We start from the raw sequence: 17,609 nt of genomic DNA, 5'->3' as shown, positions 1-17,609 counted from the left end.
GCACAATAGTTAGACAGCAAAACAAGAGCAAAGACAGATTACAACATCGTTGAATACACTACAAAGTGTGTCCCTCCCTGACATTTAGGCTAACAGATGCAGCAGAGCAGCTATAGCCTGTTTGCAAAGCAATTATATCCAGATGGAGATTTCTATCATTCTCTGAGAGAATTGTTGTGCTCCCCTGAAATTCTGTGTGTTATAACCATAGGGAAATAATGATAGAGTAATATTTTTATAGAGGAAAAGTGAAATAATACATTGCTTGTTCTGGGTACTATGAGGGGAGATGGGGTCTGTGAGGCATAAATCCCCCTGAAACACATATAGAGAAGACTCAGGGCTAGTGAAATCTTATCTGCATTGTCCTTTTTGGAGTCATTCTCACATCCTCAAACTTCAGCCTGGGTTTTCTTAGAACTAGCTGGATGTTGCAGTCAAAAGACAGCCAGGTAGAGAAAGTATGCACAATAAATGCACAAGTATCAAGGAATTAAAATGAAAACAAGGAATCAAAGAATCAAAATCAGGAGTGAAAAGAGGACTAAGTTTCTGGAAGGGAAAATGTGCACTTTAAGAACTTAAGAGAAAGTAGCTAAGAGAATGTTAATTTCATAGTCATTACCATTTCTATATCCCAGGTAGCATGGTTAAATCACATTTTAGAAAGACCAATGAGCTGTCTATGCTACTGTTCAAGATTTTATTCCATGCATGAGGTAAATCATGACAGAAAGCCCTAAGGTAGTCTTTGAAATACAACCTACATGGGTTATGATGAAGAGAGATGAGAATTGGGCTTTTCATGCATTGTTAACCTTTAAGAGATAACAATTAAGGCCAAAATAGGCTGTGACAGTCATCTGGATGAGTGTCTTATTGTAGGTATAATAGAAAGATGCTAATACAGGAATAATTTTATCAAAGTGATAAGCTTGGAAAAATAGATCAGAGTAGAACAGTTGATTTAGAAGGAACCTACAGTGACCATCTGGTCCAACTGCTTAAACCTAGTCCAACTGCCTTCATCTAGTTTAACTGTCTAGACAAAGAAGAAGAATGCCAAAAGATGCATTCAGCATACTTTTGAATGAAAGCACATTGAACAATATCACATTAGAGTGCTGGAAAATGAAAGATCATAAACAAAACACATGGACTTATAAAATATCTTAAATGTGTTACATAAACACTAGGTATTTAAAAACATATATTGATGCACATATTATTGTTTATTATTTAGATATATTAGTTCATGTGTCTCCCAGGAAAAAAAAATTTCTCATTCTTTGATTTAAAAGAAATTGCAAACATTCTTAAAAGCTAAAGGTTTGTATAAAACCTAAAGGTTTGCTTCAGTTTTTTTAAAACAAAAACTGAAGCAAAATGCCTCAACTGGCATGAACAGATAATTCTTGTATAAATTTTATTTATTTCTTTCTTTGGTTTGATCCGAAACTTTCATAGCAGCCCATCCAGAGCAAAACAAACAAACAAAAACCACTCAAGAATATTAATTATTTAGCCTCTTACTATAATTTTAAAAGCACCAGGAATATACCTATGAAAATCTGTTTATCTATAAAGATAAAAAAGATAAAAATATAAAATCTATAAGAAACTTTGTCCTGGTTTTCTTGGATGGTATGGAAATATTAACTTTCTTTTAGGATCAGCCAGGCCTAGCTTTAAATACACATCTTCAATCAGGCATTGGTGTCACAAAATGGAGATATCAAAAAAAAACCTAATTTATATAAGGGACTATAATTTTTTTCCCCCTGGAGTTATATCTGGATGTTTATCCACTTTTTGCTTTTTAAGTGGAAAGTAATGTGGATTGTTAACATCATTTTTCTGTGAGTTAGGAAATATATTTTTGCTAACAGAAGTATTATAATATATGAACAAAAAGGCTTTGAGCTGTTATGAAGGCAAAAAACGATGGCAGTGTGGTATATGGATCCTCAAATGGCATCTGAACATCAGGATCATAAATTTATATAGTTTTATTCCTTCCTTCTTCCACCCATGCTTTCTGAATTGTTATTTAAATAGTTTTGGGGTCTTTACTCTCAGGACCATGTTCTAAGACAATCAACATCTTTAAAATAGTCTTTCTGTCTTCATGTGTCAGTTAATAGTCATCTGATATATTCCTAATTGCAAGGCACATCATACCTTAGTCATTTTTGAATAAATTTTCTCCTAGAATGACCTTTAGGATGTTCTGTGCATGTGAACAGGCACACACATACATTATTCATGTACTGAAGCACAGCTCCGTGTAGGGGACTAGGGATGGCATGGACAGGAGGCTTCTCTACTTGTAGCATTTCTGTGATAGAAAGAACTAAATTTGGAAGGAAAGCGCACAAAGCATGAAGTCTTTAAATTATAGCTCAATTCAGCCTTTGACAAAGAGGGTAGGATTTTTTCAGTTTTTTTCTTTAAGGTTCAAAATAACTCCCATAGCCTGTTTGTAGCTCCACAAATCACAGTTGACCTATAGTATTTGATTTCCTTTAACATTATCTCTGTAAGAACATCTCTTTTTATTTCAGTGACACAGTAAATAAGCTTTTAAAGAGGTCTGCCGGTACTGAAAGTTTTGTATTTATACTTCAAGAAAAATATTTTAAATGGATTATGTGAGCAGGCAATCAGTGGCCATAATATATGTTTCTCAGTTCCCAACTTATGCTTCAATTAAGTTACTATCTGAAGAAAATTATGGTAGTGACTCACTATCCTCTGTTAAGGGAAATTGAGCTATTCCCTCCTGATACAGAATAAGTCCCATAATTGCTAGTATTGAGCCTTTACTTCAGAAAGCCTTTACTTCAGAAAGCTAAGCCTAAATACTTCCAAAAGTGGTGAGAGATTACTAGATTTTCTTCCTTCTCCTTTTTTTTCTGGCTTTTTTTTCCCGTTCTAGATTTCTTCACACTAACAGTCTTGTGATTGACGTTTGTAGAGCTGCTATAAAAGATACTTTAATTGCTTTAGGATAGAGCACATTCATTTTAAAAAAAAAAATCTACCAGATGCTCATTACATATCTGACTACATATTTGTAAAGATGTAACACATTTCTCCGGTAGGGAGAAAGGGAGATCCAACAAATATAGACTCCCAACAAGGGAGTCTGTAATGTTATTTTAAGTCAGCAAAAAGAGCCATACCTAGATTATATATGTGGGAAACCACAAACAGATAAGAAAGCCTGTTTCTTTTTAAATTAAAAAAAAAATTGTAGCACAGACTAAAAAGTTAAAACCACTTCCTTTGTTTAAAAAGGCAGGGAAAACAAAGAATTTGTATGTACACTCCCCTTATTGCTTCACATTTCTTTTGCTTTGTTGTGAAGAGCTTCACATGACAATGAAAAGGAGAAAGAGCACAAAACGCTTTCAAGTTACTATTCAGAAAACAAAGCAAACACCACAGGCATGAATACATGTTGTGATGATTATTCAGTTTTGCAAATTCCAGCTGAGTATAAAAATTAGTACACTATAACTGCTTTATAAGTTTTTATTTTTTTAAAGTTTTAAAGACTAAATAGAAAAGGCTTTATACACTTTGATATATGAAGGAGAGGAAAAGAAATAGTTAATTTTGTCTTTAGATATTTATCATGGACAGTGTAACTTGTTCCAGGTGCTTGATAATATCGTTTTTTCTTTTTTCTTTTTTTCTTTCTCCTTAAAAAAATCCCTTAAAGTTTATTATCTGAGAATAAAAATTCAATTTTATTTTTTAAATTTCCTACAGCATATATGCTATCAAGAGGCAGAAATAGTGTGTACACCATTAGATGCAGATAATCTAACAGATAATTGACTTTAATACAGTGCCTAGATAATTGCCCAGATAATGAACTTTAATACATTGCTTCTACCCTGTTGATAATTTTTCAGTTGAGACCTGGAAAAAAAAAAAAGGAATTATGATTAATTTTAATTTATCTATTGAAAAGCAGTTATAATAAATAGTATTTGATTATTGGCAGCTTGGCAATTTTAGGATATTCCAAGCATTTTAAAAATTATTATTATTATTATTTTTAAGTGATTTTAAATTGATAAACTCTTGAAGATTCCATTTGTTTTCCTTTTCACGTGCACACATACACTCAAGCGAAGTCAGATGAAAGTTGAAGTTAAAATTAGCAGTGGCCTATGGGCATTGCTGTAATTACTAGGCCATTTAAAATATATCAGTATCATGTCTAATATAATAAAAGTAGAGTCAGTGCTGTAGCACAGTTAAGAACAAGAGACTCTGCAAAGGCTGTCAGATTCTGTTAGCTGAAATCAGAGCTAAACTAAATACATTATCTGTGTGATTATGGTCTCTGTTCTTACCAGAAAAATCATCTGCAATAAGAGGCCCTTTGATAGGTCTGACTATTTTTTAAAATTAGTTTGTTTGTTTGCTTGTTTGTGGGCTTTGTTTTGCTTTTTTATAAAATTAATACAACAAGATCAGTAACAAGGAAGCAAACAAAAATCAAGATGTATGTTGCACAAAAAATAGAAGTTTTATTTGTTAGAGTGCACCATAGAAGTGAGCTTAATATTTCATATTATATTTATCAAGAATTTTCAAGTTAAAGGGATTTCTTTCTCAGCATTAAGAACTACTGACAGAAAAAGACAAACTTTAAAATGGAAAGAGCAAAAATTGTGTCAAGGTTCTGGTACTTAATGTCTTGAGATTGTGAACTGATTTCTAAGCATTTAGATCTTTTCAAGGATTTTGCACATGCAAAGTTTGCTGCTGTGGCTAGGAACAGGATGCTAGAGCCCTAATTATGTCCATACAGTTCTTTCCACCAGGTGAGACATATGGCCAAAAACAAGGTCAGGGCAGCAAAAATAACAGTTTGGAGAATGCAGGTGTTTTGTAGAAGGGTGTGAGACACACAAAATCTGTTAGACTGAGCAACATCCTGCCAGAAGCCAAAAGCAACAAATAGATTTGCTTTGTAATTAGGGAACAGTGCACACGCTCATTCACTCTTGCAGGGCAGTCCTCCATCTCCTGGAGAGCTGAGTGGAGCCAGGTGGCTGTTTCCAGGCTCTGGCTGATTGACAGTGTGTGTGGCAGCATTGACAAGCCTCTTTTCAGTTGTTTCTATTTTGGTTTTCTGAGCTTGAAATGCCCCAAGCCACGGAATATTTTAACTAGTTAGCTTGGTATTTTTACAGCTTCGAGGGTTCTGCATTTGTCATTTTTGTTTGGTTGGTTTGTTTCTGTATTTCTTTTTATTATGGAAAAGCATTTTTGTACCTAAATAAAGCTGCCTTTGCAACTAGCATATAAAAACCCCTGAAAGGTATCAACATAGAAGCAAAACGTTTTCTTCCACTCAATTATTGCACAAGGGACACATTTAGTTCAGGATGTTCAACAGCTCCAAAGAGAAAAGACATCTGGGTTCAATTCATAAAAGCCTAGGGTAACTAAACAAACCTTCTAAACTGACATTGAAGTAGGAGGAGGAGGAGATTGTTTCTATGACCACAAAGAAAACTCATCTATTATGCAGAGACTAAGAGAAAGATACAGATATTTAAAAGAAAATGAAGTAATTAATGAATATTTAAGTCAGGGGAAAAAATTCAGGGAATTAAGCTGGTAGGTTTCTTTTGTGAGAGTTGTGTGGCTGTCTCCAGTCCTCTTTATTGCATGGCAGAGAGAGACAAATGTGTTACAGAGTAGCCTTAGGAAAAGGCCTGAAAACTACAAAGTGTTTTAACTACATGACATTGTTACACCTTGCCAATTATCCAGACCACCACTTGGGTGAATTCCTTCACTCCCCAACTGTCTATTATTCTTTTTCTTTTGGTGATTTTTGTGAAAACACTTTCATATTCATATCCATATACATATTCACTGTCATGTTTTATGTTTCATGTTTCTTTTCAAACTTTTCATAGGCATATCGTGCAATAATGTTTCTTAGACCACAGTGGTCAGTGTTGATCAATATTTTTGTGTTATCAGCAGAAAAAAAAACCTTAATTCATCTAACTGCAGCCCTCCTTCTTTATATAAACCTTTTTGCTTGATATAAACCACAATATTTTACAAAACCCCAACAAATCAAAACAAAAATGTCTTTTTGTTGGACTATATATAAACACATTGCTTAAGTGACATATAATCATTAGGTTAATTTCCCCTCCTAGCTATTGTTGAAGCTTTATGTCTACAAGTTTTTAGTGTAACCTAATGACAAAGAATTTAAGAGCATGAAACAGACCTATATAGAATTTAATAGTATTTATCCATAATTTATTTCTTTAGTCATCTGGTTTCCAATCATATACTGCTTTGCTTTATTGATTTGGTTTTTGGTTATAATTTCTCCTTGCAGATCAACTTAATCCATAATTTTTACTTTTTTTCCTAAAAGATTTGCTTTTTCTCTATCAAATTCATACATAAAACTGATAAAACTGTCAAATACACTGAAAGATTTAAATTTATTGAAAATGATTTGTGATATTTGCTCCTAATGGAAAGCATTTAGTGAAATACATGCCTTTTACAAAAAAAAAACAAAACCAAAAAACAACAATAAAAACACAAACAAAACAACAACAACAACCCAAAACAAAAACAAACAAAAACACAGAAAAGTAGCTGGGCAAAATTCTCTTGCCCTTCTCCTGCATGATATGTCCCCATGTGCTCAGGAATACAGGACAGTAGAGTGACTTTCAAAGAAACATTACATGAGGTGAATATCTCAACAAAAGCATGAAGGAGGAAAGAATAGAAAATTGCTGTGTCAAGTTCTCCAAAGGATGAGTTAGAGCTTGCATCTAGTGTCCTTATTTTGCACTGGGGTGAAATATCTGAAGATTAGGAAGTTTTAATTTGCAGTTATTCTTTCTCTTTGATATACCATGTTCAATTCAAGTGAAGAATGTGAAAATATAACAATTCTAAGCCATACTATTGAGGCTGCCAGGGACTAAAATGGAATTATCTAGTATGAAACAGATGTTTTATCTCCTTAAGTATTTACTATCTACTTTCATAAACAGCTAAAACCAAAAGCTGACAAAAAAGTCCTAAACATAAAAAAGAGGAAGTGATAGACAAAACCATTCAGAAAAAATATTGCAACTGTAAGCAAAACTGAGTTAAAAGAAATGAGAAGCACTAAAAAGCCCAGCTAACAAAAAATACTCAAAGTATTGATAAATATTTAACAAAGTAGAATACTAGTTTACCTATTTATTGTTGTCTTGTGAAAAACTTAAAAATACAAAGCAGGTATGCTTCTCTCACTGGGAAATCAATAAGCAAAAGCTGTGTGAGAATAAAGTTATATTCAAAACTTCTGAAGTGCATGAACAGATAGTTCTAAACCCAGGTTCCCTAAATAGGGTTCTCAGTTATTATACAATTCACAGAGAAATATAGGTTCTGTAATACTTTAGAATGAAAGGAAGTTTACTTCAGAATGTTTTTGATACTAGCTTAAGATACGGAAGTTTTGTGGTTTTTATGACACAGCAAAATGTTTGCTTGAAAAACACAACACAAGAACTTGGTTTTGCTCACTCACTTAGGAAAGTACAAATCTTACAGGAGAATAACTGTCACTGTTGAGTAAGCAAAGACACATTTGAAAGACAACCAGAAGGCTAATTCACTTTATTAGGAAACCCATTCCATTTTGTACTCTAGTTTGCTACAGGTGGACCTAATTGGTTCTTTAATCAAAACACCATCACCATTGGCTAATTAAGAAACTACCCTTTTGGTAAACATATTTCCACAACACATTCCACATGTTCACAAACACCAGGTGCAGCAAGTTAAGATAAGAAGTGTTTATGATTCTTTTCTCTGAGCTTCTCACAGCCTTTCCCGGAAAGATGCCTGGGAAAGTTGTCTGTTTCTGTCTGTGATCAGCGAGCTGCCACCACAAATAAGGGCACTTGTTAAAGACAAGAGAATCTGTCATATTGAAAGACCCAGATGATTTTTCCCTCCCGTCTCTCTAGGAGCAATATTACTGATTCCTCTGGCCTGGTAAGATTCCTTTCCCCAAAAGGCCCCTACATTCCCCCTTGACGATCAGCCATGCCTTGCATGCCTCCACCTGACCTGTCACCTGGTGATGTCTCACAGCACTATTGGTAACTTCTGCCTGTTTCTATCCCTGATTTTGGACATCTTCAGTCTTTTCTTGTACCACGCTCAGCAATTTCTCCTTATCTTGTCTGTCAGGTACGGCTCAGGCTTCTGCCTTCAGCCTTAGCAGAACAGTGTTAAAATAGTGGAGAAAAAACTCTAATTATCTAGTCTTGTGCAATAGCTCAAAATGTTCACACTTCTCCTCTCAGCCCAGTAAACAAGAAGCCCAAACTGAATTCCCAATGAAATTATTGGGTAGCAGAAACTGAATTCTCCTGTCTTTCAGGAAAACCTTAACTGAGAGGTGATTCTGTCTACAAGGCAGAGGAAATGTTACTTGTTGTTCCTCTCTGGGAGTTTTCATGCTCTCTAGTAAATAGTTACAGATTTACTAGTTGAGACAGGGAACAAGACAGGACATTACTATGTGATTTCAGGGATTGAGAAATATCAGCCTTTGATTGATTGTTTGCTTGGGGGTTTTATTATTGTTTTGTTTGTTTGTCTGTGGGTTTTTTTGATGGGGGATAAAATAGAGAATTACAAAGGAAAAAAATCCTATAATTTGGTTTGTCTGTGGGTTTTTTGTTTTGTTGTTTTTGGTTTGGTTTTTTTTTTTTTTTTTTTTTTGAGGGGGGGGGCAGGGGGAGGGTAAAATAGAGAATTAAGAAGGGAAAAAAATCCAGCAATCTCATCCCCAGTCTGGTGTGGGTTTACTGTGTAAACCCAAAAGACTGTTTCCTACATACTTTAGTAGCCACTGTGTCTGTGTTTCTCTTACTCAGTTTTATTACTCCAAACCCTTGACTTCTCTACTTCATAGTATGGAACTTTTCACTGCACAATGAAGCAACTTCAGAAGACTGTGTAGTCCCCTTCTGATTTCAAGCTTAGCTTTGATTTAGGTACCAAAGTGCTTCTGGAAATTTGAACTCAGAAAATTTGAATATCTTCAGTAATGAAAAGCAATAATTTGCCTGACAAATGTTTCACCCATTGGGAAATAATAGAAAGAGAGACTAAGCCCAGCTGTTTACGAAAGAAACCAGCCACACTGTATGTTGGTGGAGTTCAAACATTTAGCTAAATAGCAGGAATCCTTTGACAATTTTTACAACGGTGAGTTCCTTGGACAGGATGAATAAATTGCAGAGTCCATTTAGGATTACACCAGGATGTCAGTGACAACACACTCATCTTCATGAAGGCTGTCATGAAGTTGTTCAGAAGTGAAGAGCATCACTTCTGAACAACTCCAGGAATGCTTGAAAAGTATTACACTAGTAAAACTTGTGGGAGTGGTCAGGATCTGAATCTCTGAATTTAGGCCATATTAGGACTAGTGGTTTCCATTCCACCTAAGCCTTACTTCAGACATCTAAGTTATTATCTAGAACTTGTCATAAGGAAATTGTAAATGGTTTTGGACTTTTCTAATTTGCAAGTTTTTCTCTTTTAAATGACCCACTGAATTTACTGATGTACAAATTTGAGATATAAATACCAGATCTAATACATATTACAATTTTTTCATATTTGTTTAAAATTTTGTTTCTTTTGTGGCAGAAGTAACATCAGAATTTAATAAATACATTGTATAAACTTTCCTCTGCCTGAAGGAATAGCAACAATAAAAAAGGACTTAAAAAAAAGAAGTAACAATTAAGTTTTTACAAGTTTCTTCTAATTTTAGTTCTGAAATTCCAGAACAATAAACCACATTTTTTCATTACTTGATGGAGGGAACTGAAAATAATACACTCAGGATTTCTTACATTAATAGAAAAGGAAATCAAATAAAAATGTGGCACTAATAATGAAAGCATGTGCCTCAATATCATAGAAATATATATTCCAGACTGTAGGAAATATTCTAAAATACTATATTAAAATTCATTCTTCTCCCTCTCCAAAGTAAAGGAAAGAAAAGCTGAAACATAAATCTTATCAAATGGCATTGAAAGTAGTCAATTTTGGTAAATATTTCCTCATCACTTTTATGGTTTGTTATTATTTTTATTTTTTTTTAATTCTTTTATGAAATGGAGGTTAAATTTTGTTTTTCCAAGTTAGACTGTTTATGAGTTATCTTCTGTGGCTGCTATGTGATGCTACACTTCAAAAATACCAACTTAAGCTCCTTGTAATTTCCAACCTATGTTGAGAATTACAGGTTTATAAATATATATATGTTCTTTTTCCAACTAAAATAGTTTTCTGAACCAATGCAAGAAATATTAAGGGAGACAAACAAATGGAGGATGTGCAGAGGGATGGAGGCAGGTGCTGTGATCTTGCACTGACACTAAATTCTTCACAAAATCTGTGTACATGGTAAGGTTTTTTGCTTAGACTTCCTTTACATTGGATAGACAAGAATAAATTTCATCTGAAAGTGTGACACTAAATTTTTAGAAGCCAAGACTTTTTCCAGTCTTTTTGTAGTTATATGTGATAATATTTCAGGTAGTTTAACTGGGCATATAAAGCACAGGGACTGCTGCTCTAAAAAAAAGTTAAAGACTCCTTACAAAGAGATGTTAGAAACAGAAAAAGAACATGCAGAACTAAGAACAAAGAACTGTTCTGAAGCACCATGATCAATTTCTTGTATGCTATCAGGTCTTTTTTAGCCATTGTTTTTTCCAATATCAGCAGGAAAAGACTTTGGTTTTATCTTCAGAGGCCTGGGGGAAAATCAGTGTTTTTGAGCTTGCCCGTCAAAAAACATTACTGGTATCAAGAATCATCTTTCTCCTGCTTTGCTACATGCATCACAATTGATATTCCATTAATATGAACAGTATAGTTAATTAGTATAGTTACTATTAATGAACAAATGAAATATACTTTCATTTGGAACCATAATTCTAGTATCTAAAACATATGTTCTACATGTGGCACAGCTTTATCTTGATTATGGAAGGATAATTCATCTTGGTCCCCAAACTTTTTCATCTGTTGTAAAATTGAGTTTTATCTTTTTTTTAATATATTTTAGAATGGTTTCTACTTCATATCATGTTTTATTTTTACAGATAGAAAGGACTTGATAACCTTTTTGTTATGATTGTTAGATATTTAAGTCATTGTTACACTGCAATGGACACAAAGAAGGGCCAGTAGGATGGTCCAGAGATGGAGTACTGGTCCTCTGAGGAGAGATTGCGACACCAAGGCTTTTTCAGCCTGGAGAAAAGGTCACTGTGGGGGACCCAAGAGCAGCACCCATGGCTGTGGGGAGGTCAGCAAGGACACAGAACCAGGCCCCTCACAGCAATGGGTGGCTGGAAGAGAACAGAACATACGCATGAATTAAACAAGAAAAATTCAGAGAGATTTTATTTTCCCTTGTAGACAGTCAAATAATGGGAGAGGTTGCCCAGGCAGGATTATGTCTTCAGTCCTCACTTGTTTTCAAGACCTAAATGGACACAACCTTAGGCATCCTTATTTTACTTCAGATTGATTGTGCTCTGAGCAGCACATTGTACTAAAGCCTTCCCAAGGTCCTGCCCACCTGAATTATCTTATATATCTATGAGCATATGATTACCTTCTTAGATTGGAAAAATATTATCTTACTGTTACAATTTGTTACACTTGCAATTTGTGCACAAAATTGAAAATAACATGGAAATTTCCACAATCAGATAAATTGCTCCTCAGGAGTAAAGTATGTGTTTTATTTATCTCATTATTAATTTTAATTAATTTAAATATTAGTATTTCTTTCAAAGTAAAAATCAGTATTAATATTATTATATATTCTTAGTATATCTAGAAATATTTTAAAAAATAAGTAGATAAACATATACTAGCATTAGTAAATAACTTGAATTCTAATTAAAATCTCTGCATTTTTTTTTTTCCCCCCTCACTTTTTGTTTTAAAACATGATCAGTTCTGGTCAACTTCTGGTCTTATACACTGACTTTCTGTGCTGTTCAAAACTGCAATAAAATAAGCAGCATTATATTTTAAAAAATGATGGTCCCTCTGAAACATGAAGCTCTGCAGAAAATGTACTGTTGGGAAATGGGTGTTCTCAGTGCTGCATGAAGTCAAAGCCATGAGGTCACTTTTGCTTTAGAGAATTTCTTTCTAGATACATCACAGAAGACATCCAGACAGAAAAAGGTAAAATCAAGGGAAAGTGTGCTGTTAGTTTCACCAGTAGTGACCTTTTGGTTAGGTATCTTTGAGCCAATGTATTTGTAGGTTTTTTGGAAGTCTGAATTTTCCATCCCTAAAGGTTTTCATCTCCTTTTCTTTTTTTTCTTTTTCCTTCTTTTTCAGACAGCACAGGTTTAGAATGAATTTCCTGTAATTCAATTTGTGTCCATATTCTCTTGTCTTGTTACTGGATACCTCTGAGCACAGCCTGTCTCTGTTTTCTTTACACCAGGTATTTATTTATAGGTATTGCTAAGGTCCTGCTGAGTTTTCTGTTCTCCAGGCTGAACTGATCCCTGCAGTGGGGAGGAATTCTCAGGCGCTGCTGCCGCTTTCCATCTATGAGATGGCACACAATACACTCAGACTCACCTGAGTGATGTCCTGCAGATATCAAGCAGGAGGTGGCGGAGGTGCTGGAGCACAGATACCTCTGCAGCCCTCAGAGGAGACCACGGTGAAGCAGGTTATCCCAGTTCTGCCTAGGAAGGACTGCAGTGGAGTAGATACCCACTGTGTATACCAAGAAGAACTTCACACAAATGCAGTGGACCTGGAGGAGTCTGCACTGGAGCAGACTGCTGGCAGGAATGGAGGACTGTGGGACCATGCTGGAACAGTCTTTTCCCAAATGACTGCAGCCCATTTAGAGAAATAATACTGGAGCAATTATTGTAACAAAGTCCTGTGGGAACGACACAGAATGGAGTAGTTCTTGGACAACAGTATCTCACAGGAGGGACCTCATGTTGGAGCAGGGGATGAGTCTGAGGAAAGAGTGGAAGAAGCAAAGAGTTATGAACTGACCCCAGTCCTCATCCCCTACCCTACTCTTTGGGGACAGGGAAGGAGGTAGAAGAACTGGGACTAAAGCTTAACATGGGAAGAAGAGGGAGGTGAAATGAAAGTGTGTTTAGTTTTGGTTTTACTTGTCACTATCCTGATCTATTATTAACTAGCAATAAATTAATTTCCTCACGTCAAGTCTGTTTTGATGGTAACTGGCGAGTGAGCCCCTCAGCCTTAGCCTGTCCCAGAAGCTCTTATATTTACACACACACACACACCACCCCCCCCCCCCCCCCCACCCCCCATGCTCTTGATAAGGTCAACTCATTATGGAAATCTACAAGAATTTTAACTTAGCAGAAAGACTGAGATTTCATTTTGGGCAGAAATAAATTTATCTAGAGAAGAGACACACACATATAACTCTGTTTAATATGCTGCGCAACATTAAGCTGTTGAAGAAGAAAACCAGAACCACAAGGAAAGAATCCTGGGGAGCCCCAGCTGAAAGCTGAGACAAGTGACCAAGATATTCTAAACAGAAGCAGAAATTTTATGTTACTGACAGTTGGAGTGCATTTTTTCTTCAGAAGCAATTAATCCAAATTTGAAAAATACTGCAGATAAACATATGTATGTTGGACTTCTGAGGCCCATTTCAGAATTTCATAATCTGCTAAAATTAACTTTAAAGGCATGGAGGCCTGGAAAAAATGAAAAATGTTCTCCACCATTTTTATTTGACATTTACAGGTTATTAAAGGGGAGTCTGCAACTTGAGGAAAATGCTGTTTTGCTCAAGACCTTCATAGCAGACAATTCCTTTAATGGAACAAAAAAGTACTTGAAGGTGTGGTCCAAAGCTGAATTAAGCCTTAGCTTTCTCTTGAAGAATGTATTTTAAAAAGTCCCCCATTTTTTTTTTAAATTCAAAATTCTTCCTTCAGAAGGAATAGAACTAGAAATTCTCTATGGATGTATATAATCTACTAAAAAGACTGAGACTAAAAACTGTACCTTGGGTTTAAGATTTCCAACACAGGACTTTATTTAAGCAAAATTATTTATTAGCAGTGTCTTGCAAAAATATTAACGGTAGTTACTTTTATAATTGTATACACTGAAGTTCCAGCCCTCGCAATTTCTCCATATTTAAATCTGTAGCATCCTATGTCTTAAGTAATGTTTGCAAAGCTAAATAAAATAGAGAAGATTATTAGAGAGAAAATTTTACAAATATTAGGAATAGTTTCAATCAATTTTTTCCTTGTTCTCCTTTCATTAATATTTCTGTTACTTTGTGGAGAGAAATAATTATTTTCAAAAAGCACATTTCTCAGCATTTGTACTAGAAATGTTTATGTACTTGTTCAGAAAGAACTCCTTCTGTACAACTCATTGTAGCAGGAATATCTAAGCTGTAATTACAATCATAGTATACCTCCAATTTAAACTCTCTCTTTTAAAAAGCTTTTAAATTTAATATTAGTTTATTTTAGAATTTTGCATTAATCTTTAATTGTGAGATTATTGTTGTTCATTTTATCTGCAATGTTTTTACTTTAATTTACAATAAGTTAGATCTTTTTTAAAAAATTGCACAACTTTCCCTTGACCTTTTTTTTTTCCTGAAGAACAGGGAATTCCACTAGATGTTTTTTCATTTAAACAAGGAAGATATGTAGAGGTTAATATTCATATCTCAGCAGGAAGTAGAAATGCTGCCAGTGAAATCAGATAGGGTAATGATCAGCTTAAATACATAAATGGATGGAAGTTTCAGTGTACCTGTATTGTATTCAACCATTTGGCTATGAAATAACACTTAAAGCTTGCACTGAATACCTGATATTATACACTTTTTCTTTTCTTCTCTTACTTCTGTTCTGAACACTAATCTTTTGTTTCTATATCTTAATATGGTGTTATAAGTTATCTTAAACCAAAATTAATATTAAAAAATAGTTTGATTCCAATATATGATGTTTATATAATGTAATCATTGCTTCCATTTTTATAACAGCATAAAAAAAAGAGGAATTATCTTTTTGTAAAGATAAATTTTTCAGGAGTTTACATTTAAAAATAGCAACAAAAACATTCACTGCCTTCTTTTAGATTGCAGGATCAGCTCTGTTACCATTGTACCCTGTCGGTCTATTTATTCTTTAGAAAGAAAAGGTAAAACACTGATGGGAACCGACATTAAATTAGAAAGGAAACAGATATGGTGAAGATGCTGACAAACACCAGCATACAGAGAATAAATAAATACTTAATGAACCAAATCTGCCATCTCCAATTACTGCCCTTTCTTTCTTGACCCTGTGTCTTCACAAATTCCCATGGGATCAGGTTCTCAAATGAAAAGAAACGACAACAAATAACACCAATTGCCTCATATTTAAATATATTTGAGGAGTTGTTTATTTAACAGAGCAGCTAAAATAGCTTGAAACCTTAAAAAGTTTCACTAAAATAAAGCTGAGCTGTGTTTTAAGATGGGTGAGCAAGAATTGCTTAGGTACCACATGCATGGACGGATGCAACAGCACTGCACTATGGTTGCTTACAGCTGCTGTAAGAAAGGGACATGAAGACTTATTGTAAACTTTTCTCCTTGTGGTTAACTGAGTGGAGAAGAAGTCTGTGGCTAGTGTAGGAGTAAAGTCAAAATTTATGAACGCCCTGAAAAGACACTGCTACAAATTTCTAATGACATATCTATGTCCTGAACATGCTATGTGGATGAGTCTAAGCAAGCTGTGAACTGTTTTTATAGAGTTTCGCAACCTTCATTTGGGAGTTTTTCTCTAATCTTAGTGTCTGAGAAGCCCCACCTACTTTAAATTGCAGGCAAAAACCTTTTGAAAGGGACTTAATTATCTAGCTACTTGTATCAAATATGGCTGCTTTTCTGTTTGGACTACAAAAATGTACAGAAAAGATGACAAAAAAGAAATCCTTGCTCCTAAACCTCTTGACAAACATATCAGTGCAAGACCCCAAATAGAGAAAATTTCTCAAGTGCCTGGATAGATCTCATTACTCAAGCCACAGCACTCTCAAGTTACTAGTGAATAAATAACAGTCACAAAAATGAGGAACAAAGGAAGTTTTTACAGGTTATATTCAGCATTGAGGGGAACATTGAGGACGCTGAAGTAATCTGAACGGCAAAGAGGTAGTTTGTGCCATTTCTCTAAAATGTACAAATATTTCATAAGGAAATAACTTCTCTGGAGTGAAAATAAAAATGCTTATTTAGGTAAACCCTGGGAATATTTCAGACTTTCAGTCCTGGCTTCAAAAGCATGAGTGAAGGCCTGGAATATGTAGTTTCAGATAGATACACTGCCTCCTCTGGTTTTTAAATGTAAAGATGTTTAAGTCTCTGTTGCTGTTTAACAAGGTGTTTGTCCTCATCCTCATTTCTAGGTACCTCATTCAATTCCCTCTATGCAAAAAAAAATGCAGTGGAAGCTGATTATCATGAAATATTTTGACCATATTTTTTAATGTGTAAAGACTACTTGAATAAAGTGGGTAAAGGACACTGGAAATGTTAAAAGCACCTTAGAATAATAACAAGGCAAGAACTGTAATTTCTAAAAAAAATAAAATTACTGTAAACACTGATGTTGCTATGTAAATATTCTAAGTAAAACTGGAAAATTTGGAGAAATGAGAAAAACAGGGACTAAGATGTAAGTACCTAATTAAAACAGGTGTTATCCACATTGTAGGGAGTTTCACTTGCATTATGACACATCAGATATAAATATATGACAGAGCTGTTTTTGTTTTGCATCAGGCATTTCTGTTAAACATCCTCTCTTACAAAAAATCTCAGTTTTTTGCAAAATGTTGAAAATTACAAAGGTTCTGAAGCATTTTTATCTTGTCATAGACCAACTGACATTGTGCTCTGATTTTGGTCTTGTACTATATTGTGCCTTTTTTCAGAAGGGACACTGTGTAAAGTCTCCTAAGAGCCATTGACAGAGTTTATATTAAAAATTAATTTGGAGGTACTGACTGTGGTCTGGTATACTAGTGCATGCATACATATTTGCATAAATTCTTTAATCTGTGTCTATTTTTTTAAGACTGTTATATCTCTGAATCTGCAGAGTCTTGTGCAAGAACCATCTCTGTCCACATATTTGCATATGGCTGAATTCACTGTTGACATTCAATAATTATAATGAGCTGTCAGAATCTGTTTAGACAGGAAGGGTATGACTGATTTTCCTCCTTTGCATCTTTTCGTTACAGGCTCTTGGTGAGGAGAAGAAATCTGACTGCTTGCTTGGCTGCCCAACTGATTTGCTCTAGGGTACACTGAGAAACAGTTCAAAGTTTTTTAGTGGTGCAAGCAAAATTTCAGTTTGAGGTGACAGCAAAATGAATTTAAGGAGAAACTGGGTTCTATTAGTATTTTGAAAGGTTGTTGATAGAAGGGAAAGTTTGCC

General features: G+C 34.6%; 2 long non-coding RNA genes across 2 annotated transcripts in view; both read left to right on the top strand.

The window, feature by feature from the left end:
* The window catches only part of LOC135293860 (uncharacterized), a 248,147-nt gene that overhangs the window by 70,849 nt on the left and 159,689 nt on the right, over positions 1-17,609 (top strand). The gene's annotated exons all lie outside the window — the stretch shown is intronic.
* On the top strand, positions 7,848-14,617 carry LOC135295378 (uncharacterized). The gene is made up of 2 exons (XR_010357447.1): positions 7,848-8,064; positions 12,578-14,617. It is a non-coding gene; the product is annotated as an uncharacterized LOC135295378 (long non-coding RNA).

The sequence above is a fragment of the Passer domesticus genome, chromosome 2, assembly GCF_036417665.1.
Source record: "Passer domesticus isolate bPasDom1 chromosome 2, bPasDom1.hap1, whole genome shotgun sequence".
NCBI lineage: Eukaryota > Metazoa > Chordata > Aves > Passeriformes > Passeridae > Passer > Passer domesticus.
Note: the sequence above shows the minus strand (reverse complement) of the source record. Positions and strands in the feature narration are given on the sequence as shown.